At 45.4% G+C, this 12,666-nt stretch overlaps 1 protein-coding gene across 1 annotated transcript in view; it reads right to left on the reverse strand.

The window, feature by feature from the left end:
- The window catches only part of LOXL2 (lysyl oxidase like 2), an 81,402-nt gene extending 70,689 nt beyond the window's left edge, over positions 1-10,713 (reverse strand). Inside the window, exon 1 of the mRNA XM_060268311.2 lies at positions 10,527-10,713. The gene's annotated coding sequence lies outside the window, so the exon portion shown is untranslated. The remainder of the gene's footprint in view (positions 1-10,526) is intronic.
- Positions 10,714-12,666: the final 1,953 nt, after the last annotated feature.

Consider the following 12,666-nt stretch of genomic DNA (forward strand, 5'->3'; position numbering starts at 1 on the left):
GACTGAACATGCTTAACCTTCATTGGCCTGTTTTGGGGGCTGTTTAGTCCAACAGAAGTTGTTCCCCCCCTGAAGTTGTGTGTGGTTTGTTTTTTGTTTTTGTATTTCTGCAAAAGTTTGGGCTCTTCTGCGGTTACTAATAACCTCCATCTTTTTGCAGGTGATGCCATTTTGGTGACTAAAAGAAAAACACCTAGAGAACTGAGTTTGCTGTTAGCATTTATGATGAAATGCTGGATCCACTGAGCATGGCTGCTTTGTCTGCATTCCTGCCCTCCCAGCCTGCCACCCAAAAAGAACTGATGTGGAGGATTTTGATCTGTTTAACAGCTTGCGCTGCCTGCTTGGTGCTGTTGTGTTGCAGGGCCTTCGTGGCAGCGGCTTCCTGGTGAGATGCAGCCACCTTCCTCATTATTAACATTTAGGAGGAATTTTAAAACACTCCTGTTCACCCAGGCATTTGTTGGCTGAAAGAGACTGTACCCAGCAGACTTGAGATTATTCGCTGTGTTGCTGTTTTAAAATGCTCTCAAAGTTTTCATATGCTTGAAGTATTTTCATTTCATTTTAAATTGTATTATTCTCTGTTTGTAGTCCTGGGCTGCCCTGGGAGGAAGGGTGGGGTAGAGTTGTAATAAACAGAAACCAAAGATGATATAAGCAAACAGTTCCTTTAAACTGTGAGTTGGGTCAATTCTTTCTCTTTCATTCCTCACTTCTTTCTGTGTCTCCCTCTGTACCATGTTTAATAAAAAAAGAAGAAAGAAGTGGCAGATCCTCAAATAAATAAATTCTGTGGCCCACTGTTCACAATAGAGAGAATATCCCCCTCCCACAAGGCCCCTGATATGATGTCATGTACTGAGTATTTCCATTACTGAATGTCTGGTTTTAACCACAGGACCACCAAAAAGACCCAGATGAGATTCTCCCCTCTCCAATTTTACGGAGAGTGGCCTGCCACCCCCTGCCTGTGCATCATTCTCCTCCCTGGCCAACAAGTCAGTTTATGTTGGGGGTGGGGGGGCAGGGGCTGAAACCACAGGGACATGCTCAGAACATCTCAAGACCCTCTGATTCAGCCGGGGAGGGACTTAAAAAGACAAGGAAGAAACATGAGCCTGCCTTCAAACTGAGCCCGCTGGTTCACTCGCTGCCAATTTCTTTTGTCATCCTTGCAACCGGCACGTGAAGCGGTCGGAAGGGCCATGTGTGTGGAATAGCTTCCACGTGAAGCGAGGCCAAGCAGCAGCGAGAGAAGCCCACCACTTGATTTCCCAGAGTAGGATTACTCTCCCTAGCAGCCGCCAAAACACAGGAAAGAATCAGCTCATAAACAGACATCTAGGGAAAAGGCTGTTTTCAGCACCAAGTGCAAAAAACGTGATAAGGAAATGACAGAGGAAAAGAGAAGACCAGCCTTTTGCTAAGCATTGCACTCTTGGAGAGGCAATGTGGTGTAGTGGCTGGAGTGTAAGACCTAGGAGACCAGAGTTCAAAACTCCACTGGGCCAAGAAGCTCAGTGGGCTAGTCACTGTCTCCCAGCTGACCCTACCTCACAGAGGAAAGAGGGGATAAATGTAATAATAAATGGATGTTGTTGCCAGTTTTGCTGACATGCCTGATCACTCCAAAGGTCTAAACCAGGCATCCCCAAACTGTGGCCCTCCAGATGTTTTGGCCTACAACTCCCATGATCCCTAGCTAACAGGACCAGTGGTCAGGGATGATGGGAATTGTAGTCCAAAACATCTGGAGGGCCGAAGTTTGGGGATGCCTGGTCTAAACCAAGATCTTGTTTCCCACAGGAGCCAACAAGGAAGGGCACAAGCAGGGCATGAATGCAATAGCTTTCTCCTGTTGTTGTTACCCAACAACTGGTATCTAGAGATATACTGCTTCTGAACCTGGAGGTTCACCCATGTTTCCTAAAGAGCAATGTTAGACAAGCTTTGCAGGCCTGAGCTGATAGAGCAAAACATGACTTGCTTGCAAGAGCACAGCTTCTGTTCAGAATTCAAATAGAGACACTCTTAATCCAAACAGCTGAAACTCAGATGGGGTTAGAGTTACCAAAGCAGGTCCGGTCATGCTATTTGGGGTGAGTGTAATTGTATGTGAACGCCAGCATTCCTCAACCTAGTTTTCCAAATTTCCCCCATCATCCCTGATCACTGGCTATGTTGGCTGAGGGTGATGACAGCTGTAGATCAAAAAAGCTGGAAGGCACCAGGTTGGGACGGTTGGCGTACACCTTTTGGTACCCTGAAAGGTACAACGTTTGCAGTTTTGAGAGCCCCACTTAACAGGGCCATGCAGGGATCCCGTCATATCTGCACCTTCCATGCATGGTGTGTGCTATTATTTCCTGCTCTCATGAAAGCAGAAGCTTTAAAACAGCCACATGCTGAAAAGCTATTACAACAGATCCCCTTCCTCTACTGCCAGAGATGATTAATTGGGTTTAATAGCTTTTCAGTGTGGTTTATCCTGGAAAAAGAAGGCAGTTCTTCATGTTTCAGAGCATTGCAGAACCTTAGCCAGGTCAGAATCAAACATTATTGGAGTCAAGTTTCCTGCTCTAAGGAAGGATTCTAAACATCTCAGTCCCCACCCACCCCTGCATATTTATTATGTAGAATCCAACTGGTGGGCATGTGCTGGTGAAAGAACTTATGGTCCAACAAGAACTTATGGTCCAACAGATACATTTGCTAATACATCCCACCCTCGCAGGGAAGACTGGGAGGAGGTAGCCTCTGGGCCTCCTGTCAGATGCTAACTGTTGATGAGCAACTTCAAGGCCCCTACTTTCTCTTTTTAGGGTTATATTTAAACCTGGCAGGCCAGGCAGCCCTTCAAATAGAAAGCTGTCCTTTTACAGAGCACTATTACAGACGCAGGTGGCGCTATGGGTTAAACCACAGAGCCTAGGGCTTGCCGATCAGAAGGTCGGCGGTTCGAATCCCCGCGATGGGGTGAGCTCCCGTTGCTCCTGCCAACCTAGCAGTTCAAAAGCATGTCATAGGGACTGCTCTGGTGGGAAGGTAAACGGCGTTTCCATGCGCTGCTCTGGTTCTCCAGAAGTGGCTTTGTCATGCTGACCACATGACCTGGAAGATGTATGCTGGCTCCCTCAGCCAATAACGTGAGATGAGTCGGTCACAACTGGACCTAATGATCCAGTCCCTTTACCTTTAACACCTGTAAAGTAGCACACATGGCCCCCTGGCTCAACAGGAAGTCATAAACCAGTAAGCATCTGCAAACAGGAAACATTTAATTAATGTTAAAAAGCATCTTTGTGGAACAGGACTTAATAAGAAACCACCTAATTCATACTTCTTCAACCAGTACTATGTGAACCACAGTACAGCTACCCTTTGAAATTTGCACTTCTCTGAATGTTGTCAGGCAGTTCTCCACCAAGCAAATTAGGGGGAAATGCATTAAAATGCAGATGAGTGAAAATGGTATAGAAAAGTGCATTATATTAGGGGAAATTGCTTGAAAATGTGCACATTAGTCAAGCCTGTATACAAAAGTGTGTTTATTGGGAAGAAATTGCACTACAATACTGATGAATTTTCATGAGGATTAAAAAAAACAACCCACAAATTGCTGGGGAAATGTGGAGAACAGAATTTAAGATTGGAAAAATGAGAAATTGAGAGGATCCAAATTGTAAATACTCTTGAAGGCTGTTGGGTCTGGGTATTGCTAGATAATACAGTGCTATAAGATGGCCTGTGTGGAACCTCCAACTTGGTTTGGCTTTCAGTCAATTGCCCCAAAAGCAGTGGCTCAGCAGCACTGAAAATTCATTGGAATTTTCTCTCCTCGTAAAGAACAAACAAACCCAAATAATCTAAAAGAAAACAATGCTGGTGCCACTGATCCAACCCACCATGAGCCAGGGTGACCCAACAACAAAGGCCAGCATACTAAAAAGCACCACTTTAATGATTAAGAGATTGCGCTGCGAGTCAGAATATCCTGGATTCACCTTTCCCCTCAAACATGAACTAGCCTGGTCACCTTATGCAATCCAGTATGTACCGTATTAGTCTCAGCCTCCCCCTCCCCCTGCACCTGTAATATGAAGATAATAATTCTGAGCTCCCTTGCTAAGAATTATGATTATGATTATGATTACTATCATCATCATCATCAAGAAAGGATCAGGCTATAAGATGTTCCTCCACAATGCTAAACTGAACAGACACATCAGTTCTTGTGCCAGTTGAGACCTCGGCTTCCAAATGAGGTCATGTATGAATGCTGCTGCCGTCAGAGAACAGGGGCTGGCCATTCAAAGCCCCTACATTAACTACAAGAAGCTTTGTGAATTCCTTTGCAGAAAATCACAAAGGGGTAAAAGCAGAACAGATTCATGGAGCTTGGCTGGGCCCACTGGGAGAGATTCAGCTTCCACTACATGCTGGTTTTTTTGCTGAGTGGCCAAAGCCTCCAATGAAGAAATCTTGATCCGGAATGCAACATAATAGGGCTTGCAAGTTTTCATGCTGAACTGGAAGTCCTGGCACCAGGAGCCGGTGTTAAATCTCTGAGCCCAGGGAGCTGCATTCTGCCATGTCAGACAACTGGTCAACCTAGCTGAGCTTTGTCTACACCAGGGATAGGAAACCTATGACCCTTCAGATGTGTTTCATGGGAACTGGAGTCCAACTGTGTCTGGAGGCTCCTAAGTTCCCCTCCCCATCCGATCACAGGATCTTCCCAGCCCTAGCTTGAGCTGCCAGGGATAGCACTGGGGGACCTTTTGTATGTAAGGGAGGTAGAGATGAGTGTGGACTAGGAATGGGGCACTTGCTTTCAAAGGGTGAGATGGAGTGTACTCTTTGCTGTTGAGTGAAACTTACATAGCCAGAGCCAGCTTGAAGCAGTTTCTCTGGTTCAGTGTGCTTGTGGTCCACTAAACTCTACATATCTCAGATAATGGGGTTTCTTTTCAGTTCATTGTCCTTTGCCCTAACACAAACCAGAGACGAGCCAAGAGGTTCAAATGCTCTTGGGGGTTGATTTCCTCTTTCAAACCTTATCTTTTAACTTCTAGATTAAGGGTTTGTCTCTTTTGTGAGGTGCACATAAAGTCACGATTCCTGTAGCCTTCCTATTCATAGACGGTGAGGGTCTGCAACAGTGTTTGGAAAGTTCATTTTTAAATAGAACTAGTTCTAGTTCAGCATGTCCAAAAGGAACTAATTCCTGTCCACACCCATAGCTTTACAAAATGAAGTACTGTCATTCATGTTCAGTTCCCAGTTCCAGTTCACAAGACCCTCAGCAATTTTTCCTTCAGCATTCAGACTATTACAAGCTGACGTGCCAAAATATAGAACAGCAAGCCTAGGAAAACATCAAAGCACACACACACAGTGGAATGTGAATTCTTTAATTTATTTCCCCCAACAATTATGAACTTCAAGCTCAGGGACTTGCCTGCCCATGAGGCAAGATGGGGTGACCATCTTGAGCGGAGGAAGCCCCCAAGGTGGAGCCCCCCAAAGTGTCCCACCTCCAGTGGAAAACTGCCACGCCAACAGCACCAGTTTCCAGCAAGATCTCACCAACATTTCTTACAAAAGAGGGCTTAACTTGAAGTGTGAACAGGAAAGCACCTATTTTCTAGAATCCAATCTTGCTTATCTTTAACCCCTGTATCTTTCCTTGATAATTTCATTTATAAACACCGGGATAGTCAGATTCCGAGTACACCCACTGAAATAAATGACTTCAGAAGGTCTTCTCTGAGTATGGCTAACATCAGATCTCACTCTTAGTCTTTAAAGTAACACAATACACCTTGCTTCTCCCCTGCTCCCCACACAACAAAGAAATATAGCTACCTGACCTGGGGGAAAAACATGCATTTCATCACATGGGCCAATGACACACATACCTCTCAGACATGAATAGAAAGAATGATAACCTACACACACAGGATACAGATCATTTCCTACATAGAAGTGCCTTCCACACAGACATTTTGTGACTCTCCAGATAACCCCCTTAACTCCTCCTCAGCCCAGTTATTACCACCAGCTTCAATCTCCATGCTCTTTGTATATATCTTGCTTACAAAGTCACTTTATCTAAATTTTGGCCCTCCCTTGTGCATTTCCAGAGGTTCCAGACACACACTTCAGCAGGTGACACCTGTTACTTGATCCTCAGAAGAGGCAGGAATCTCCTGGAGCCATGAACCAAAGCACTACATAAGGGCTGCATTCAGTCCTGATAGAATCCGTCAAAATGACGTTTATATTACAGTCCCCTGAGCTCGTAGACACATCTGGGAGTACTTTGGAAAAACCACACACACCTCTGATTCAGGATATTCACCATTTGAAGGCCATTCCAAATCCTTTTTGAGTCTGGCTCAGGAGTGACGGATACAACTATCTATAGTGGGTGTTTTCAAACTTCTGACTTCCAGGAAATACACCCCCCTCTCCATCTCTGTGGAGCCAATGTGTTGTTATGATGTTGGACTAGGATCAGGGATCCCCACTCGGCCATAACATTTACAATGTAACTCTAGGATGATTATAATATCTCAGGCTAACCTCCCTCACAGGGTTGTTGTGAGGATAAAATGGGGGTGGGGGTGGGAAGAACTATGGTATGTATGCTGATTTGAGCTCCTTGGGGGAAGTGCAGGGTAATAACACACACACACACACTTGCCTGGCGATTGCAAATGATTCTGGGGAGTGTTCTATGGGGAGTGCTCAGTTCACATGGGGAGCTGGCTGGTTCTCAGGGGTCATATCACTGTCCAACAAGAATCAAGAGAGCACCTTAAATAAAGCTGTGTTAATACTCTCCTTCCATTCATAGGCCAAGGGAAGATGAATAGGAGTGGGAATCACTCAGGAAGCATTCTTTGCCATTGCTGAGTGTCTTATTGAGGAACTCCCAATAAGGGCAGAGTTTAAAAATTACTGCTCTGTTCAATACACCACACACTCCGAAGGGCTGAATATAAGGGTGGCCACCAGCTTGGATGGTTTTCAGAGGGTGTGTGTGGGGGAACAGAAGGGTTTCCAGGTAAGAGAGAGGTTGATGTGCACCCCAGGACCTGTTTATTTGCTCTTTCTCAAAGAATATCACTGAAAGAACAGTGATCGCAAAGCAATGAGCTGCTTACTCCATTTTTAGTATATCACTCCACTTTACTCAAAAACAACAAGAAGACTTGAGGCACCTTAAAGGCTAAAAAGTTATTAATGCATAAGCCCTTGTGAACTATAGTCAGATTCAGTAGATGCTCAAAGTCTTGAATTCATTTGCTTAAAACCCAAACTTCTGGCAAAACATTGCTTGCCACTAGTGAAGATACATCCCAGAATTTCTTTTCTCCCCCCCCATTAAATATATACTTTATTTAGAATTTCACAATAACAAAAGTAATAGTTACAATAATACGAAAAGAATATCATTCACTACTACATTTCTTCGTTACGATTGACCCGCTTAACATCAGCTAAGTAATAGTATATTACTTCATTTTAGATTGTCCAGATATTGACATTCCACTTTTATCCCTTTGTCTCTCTCTTAGCAGGTCTAACACAAAGAACCCCACAAAAGAAAGAAAAAGACTTCAAAGGGGGGGGCAGAGAGGAGAGAAAACAAAAAAGGGGGGAAGGGGGGAGGAGAAGATACAAAACAAAAATAAACACACTTGACTTCTGATTAGACTCGTTGCGTCATTATTTCTTCCAGTTTTCCACACACAGTTCCACATCATTATATTGTCTTTTTAATTTTATCCGCATATAACAGCATTATAATTTTTATCTTACAAGGATCATCTATGTCTGCCAGGAGATGTTTGATATTGTTTAGGGAGGCAGCCCTGTTTAGGGAGGCTTTTCATGTTTAATAGATCACTGTGTTTTATTTTTCTGTTGGAAGCCGCCCAGAGTGGCTGGGGAAACCCAGCCAGATGGGCGGGGTATAAATAATAAATTGTTGTTGTTGTTGTTGTTGTTGTTGTTGTTGTTGTTGTTGTTGTTATGCTGTTCCAAATATTCTTTAAAGACTTTCCATTCTTTTTGTATTTTTTGATTCGGATAACCTCTAGTTAGAGATACATCCCAGAATTTCAAGGGAGTGGGAAATGCATCTCTTCCCAAAATGTTTTTGACACAGCATCTCATGTCACAAGCCGGTGTTACACCACATTCACATGCACACATTTCCTCAGTCTCGCTTGCCTCTAATTGAGCTTACTTTCAGCCTGAATAATTGCCTTAGTAATACTGTAGTACCAATCTATTTTGCCTTGGTCAGACCCCAACTGGAGTTACTGTATCCACTTCTGTGCCCATATCTGAAGGGTTATCACATGGAAGATGCAGCAAGTTGTGTTTTCTGCTGCTCCAGAGGGGTAGGACCTGAACCAATGGATTCAAATTACAAGGAGGGGGATTCCAACTAAACATTAGAAAGAACTTTCTGATGGCAAGAGCTGTGCAACAGTGGCACTCACTCGGAAGGTAGTACAGTAGACTCTCCCTCCCTGGAGGTTTCCAAACAGATGATTTAGCTGTGGTTGCAGGGGCTTGGACTAGATGACCCCCAAGGTCCCTTCAAACTCTACCATTATAGGATTCTATCACTTTTACATGGCTGGTGCCCCCTCCATGTCCCACTGCCTCTAGTTTGCAATGCACATTTTTCATCCTCAGGTCATATCTAGCCTGTGAGGTTATCAGTACTATTCATTCCCACTATTCGCCTTGTCTTTATCTATCAGATTCACAAACACTGCACATCTGATTCCCTTAAGCCAAACCCTTCTGAACATTCACTATGAAGCCTGAGAGTGGCACCATCAGCAGCGTCATGGGGCAGAAGTTGGGGAACCCACTCAAGCACCAGGTCTGGCTCACCATATTTTGTAAGAGCTGAATTGACACACGATTCTGATCTGTGGCTTCCTAAGGTGAAACAAACACTAACAACAACATTGCTGAATGCTTACTGCCCCAACTTGTGGGCAATTAGCAATCCTCTCTTTCTGCCTCATTAGGTCAGGGACTGCAAGGTGGAAAGATTCAGTCTGGCAACAGACTCATATCTGCAAAGTCACAGCATTTTGATATTGGTATTTTTATATATAAAATCTTTGCATTTCCCATTAACACATGCTGCCCTCCGAGGACCCCAGAGCAGGATTTGTACGTAGCTATCTATTTATTTAGATTTATTTTGTAAAATAAAATAAAATCATAAATTCTTTCTGTCCTCACAATAGCCTTGTGAGGTAGGCTAGGGTGAAATATGTAGACAGGCCCAATATAAATAAGTGAGCTTCGGAACTGATCAGGCGTGTTTGAATACGGGTCTCCTCAAATACAGACTTTTATCTCCCCCTAATACGTATATTAGGGCCCAGGTGGCTCTGTGTGTTAAACCACTGAGCCTAGGGCTTGCTGATCAGAAGGTTGGCGGTTCGAATCCCTGTGGCGGGGTGAGTTCCCGTTGCTTGGTCCCAGCTCCTGCCAACCTAGCAGTTCGAAAGCACATCAAAATGCAAGTAGATAAATAGGAACCGCTACAGCGGGAAGGTAAACGGCGTTTCCGTGTGCTGCTCTGGTTCGCCAGAAGTGGCTTTGTCATGCTGGCCACATGACCTGGAAACTATACGCCGGCTCCCTCGGCCAATAATGCAAGATGAGCGCGCAACCCCAGAGTCGGTCACGACTGGACCTAATGGTCAGGGGTCCCTTTACCTTTACCTTAATACGTATATTGGCTCCCCTTGTCCAAGAACAAAGAATGGAAAAGTGGCTGTGTTCACACTCCCCCTTACTCTGCATCCAGTGTACTCCCAGTGCTGGCTTGGGAAGTTAGCCACAATCCCTATCTATCCTTCATCCCATTGTTTCTTTGGGAATTAAGAAAATGAGCTAGCTGCATTTTAAGTTGGAGTGCACTGAGTTGTAATGAAAACTTTTTCCAGCACCCTGGCCCCACATATTATTCAATTTTATCCTCTTATGCCCAGGACAGTTCATGATGTTGACAGAAAGTTTGAAGGCAAGAGCAAAAGGTCTCCAGCTGCTCTGTCTAAAGCGGCTGTTCAGAGGCTGATTACCCCAGTCTCTGAAAAAAACATTCTGCCAGGAGTGCTCAGAACCTAGGAAGCAGCCAGTCCGGAGAGCGAGACACTACGGTTCTCCAGAGTTTCAGACAGGAGATGTCTTTTCCAGTCTTAGCTGGAGACCCCAAAGACTGAATCTGGGACCTTTTGCTTGCAAAGCACGGGGTGGACGGAGCAATGCCCCACACTCTGCATGTTGACTCCTCCAGGTTCCTGAATGCAGATGGTACCAAAGGCAAGGAGAAAGCAAGAGAGAAATGCACGTGCCCACAAACACCCGGAGAGAAAGTAACTCTCCCTGGTTTGCTGCTGACTCTGTAGCTCCATCAATTTAAGTACAGTACAGTACATCATTACACGCATTAATTCTCTAGTGGTTGCTCTTACCTAGCAGTTACTGGCAGGACACCTTGCGGGGAAACGATCCTCTTGCATAAAGCGCCTCTCCCGGACTGAGCCTCGCAGCAGTTGAGGAGAGCCTCTTCTCCTTGCACATTTCACGGGAGTCTTCCTCTCTCAGGGCAGGCAAGCCCCTCCCAGGGCCCACCCCCTTCACACTCAGCCAACACCAGCTGAGGCTCAAGTGGGTGATATCATGTGCTTTTTGGCTGTAATCTGAGATCTGCCTTGTGGCATTCCTAAAGCACAGACATTGAAGCGGGGGGGGGGGGGTGATGGGGAGGGGGCGGAACTGGCTACTTTCTAGGAAACATGTATTTAAAAGTTGGCGGGCGGCCGGGGTGGGGGCTGCTCTCTGCTTTGGATGATTCATACTTTAAGATTGTAATGCAGGGGCAAAGGTGTGGGAAGGCATGTGAAAGGGTGTCAGGATGGTCATTTTATTTATGTATTCATTTCATTCCTCTCTTGGCGGGATGTTTTTCAGAAACTACAATTGGTGATCACTCCCCACCCCCACCCCAAATTCTTCAGTCCTCAAAAGTGTGTGCTTTCTGTGTAAGTTTCTGGGAGACACACACACAGAGAAATAAAATGACAAAACAAAACCCGCAAATTAAATCAAAACCAACTTTAAAGCAGCACAGTTTAAAAAACCAGCATAAAACAGCAGCAGTGAGGGGAGATTCCTGCTGGGACCCCTGCACTTCAGGGGGTTCGACTAGATGACCACTGGAGTCCTTTCCAGCTCTACAATCCCTTGATTTTTATGACATTCAGCGACATCAAAATAGGCACCAGGTGAGTCGCCCTGGGGACTAAATCTTGCAGTTGAGGGGCCACCAACTACAGGCCCTTCCCTGAGAGCCACCCAGAGGACGGCCTCTGTTGAAGGTCTTATTTGTGCAGGTAGGCACATTTGGATCAAAAAGTCCTTTTCTTGACATGAAAAATGGGATATAAATTCTTTTAATTATTCACACCATCCTCATACTAGGGAGGGAATGAAAGGCAAAAAAAAAAGACTGCTGGCTCCAAGATTTGGGGTGGGGGTGGTGGATTTGGAGAAGAGACTCTCCATGAGCCTCTTCTATGCAGGTGGCACTGTGGTCTAAACCACAGAGCCTAGGGCTTGCTGATCAGAAGGTTGGCGGTTCGAATCCCTGTGATGGGGTGAGCTCCCATTGTTTAGTCCCAGCTCCTGCCAACCTAGCAATTCAAAAGCACATCAAAGTGCAGGAAGGTAAATGGCATTTCCATGTGCTGCTCTGGTTCACCAGAAGCGGCTTAGTCATGCTGGCCACATGACCTGGAAGCCGTACGCCAGCTCCCTCGGCCAATAAAGCGAGATGAGCACTGCAACCCCAGAGTCGTCCATGACTGGACCTAACATCAGGTGTACCTTTATTCCCTCCTTATTTATTTAATTATTTATCATTTCACCAGCAGGTGCCAGAGTAAGTTACAACAATTAAAAATTCAATATGAAAAACAATGTCTAAAAAATTACCATCTCAGGCGCAGAGTCAGCGGGTCTCAGATGTCAAAGGCCAGGATAAAACATACAGTGGAAACTACATAATGAAGGTGCCAGACACAGCTTTGTGAAGAGGGAATCCCACAGCCTCCCAGTTGCCAGCACTGCCCATTGATCTACTATTTCTCTTCAGCTACTCTCTCTCTTCAGCTACCTGAAGATGAATGGAAAAGAGGATGCTTGTTCCAGCCAGTCTTGTCCCTGTTCATTTGCTTAGACAAGATAAGGCAACAGGCAGCAACAGTGAGGAGGAGGAAGGCCAGGGATTCGAGGTGTGTGGCACCAGGGGCCCTCGTCACATGGGAGCCTTGGCAGGGGTCTAACAAGGTCCTCCACCTCCACAGACTTGTCATAGGAGTTACCATAGGAGTCCCAATTGTGTTTGGTCCGTAAGCCCATTTCGAATTTTGAAAAAGCACTAAGGGCACCACCACAAAATGGCTGTCGGGGAGTGGGGGGGGCATGCCCATTCTCACAAGGGCTGCCCTAGGGGGCATGGGCAGACAGAAGGAAACTGGTGAAGCAAAAAAAGACTAGGAAGGAAGTGAGCACAAGGGATAGGTAGGGTCTGAGTCCCAAAACACAACAGCA

The sequence above is a fragment of the Zootoca vivipara genome, chromosome 14, assembly GCF_965207765.1.
Source record: "Zootoca vivipara chromosome 14, rZooViv2.hap1.1, whole genome shotgun sequence".
Classification (NCBI taxonomy): Eukaryota; Metazoa; Chordata; class Lepidosauria; order Squamata; family Lacertidae; genus Zootoca; species Zootoca vivipara.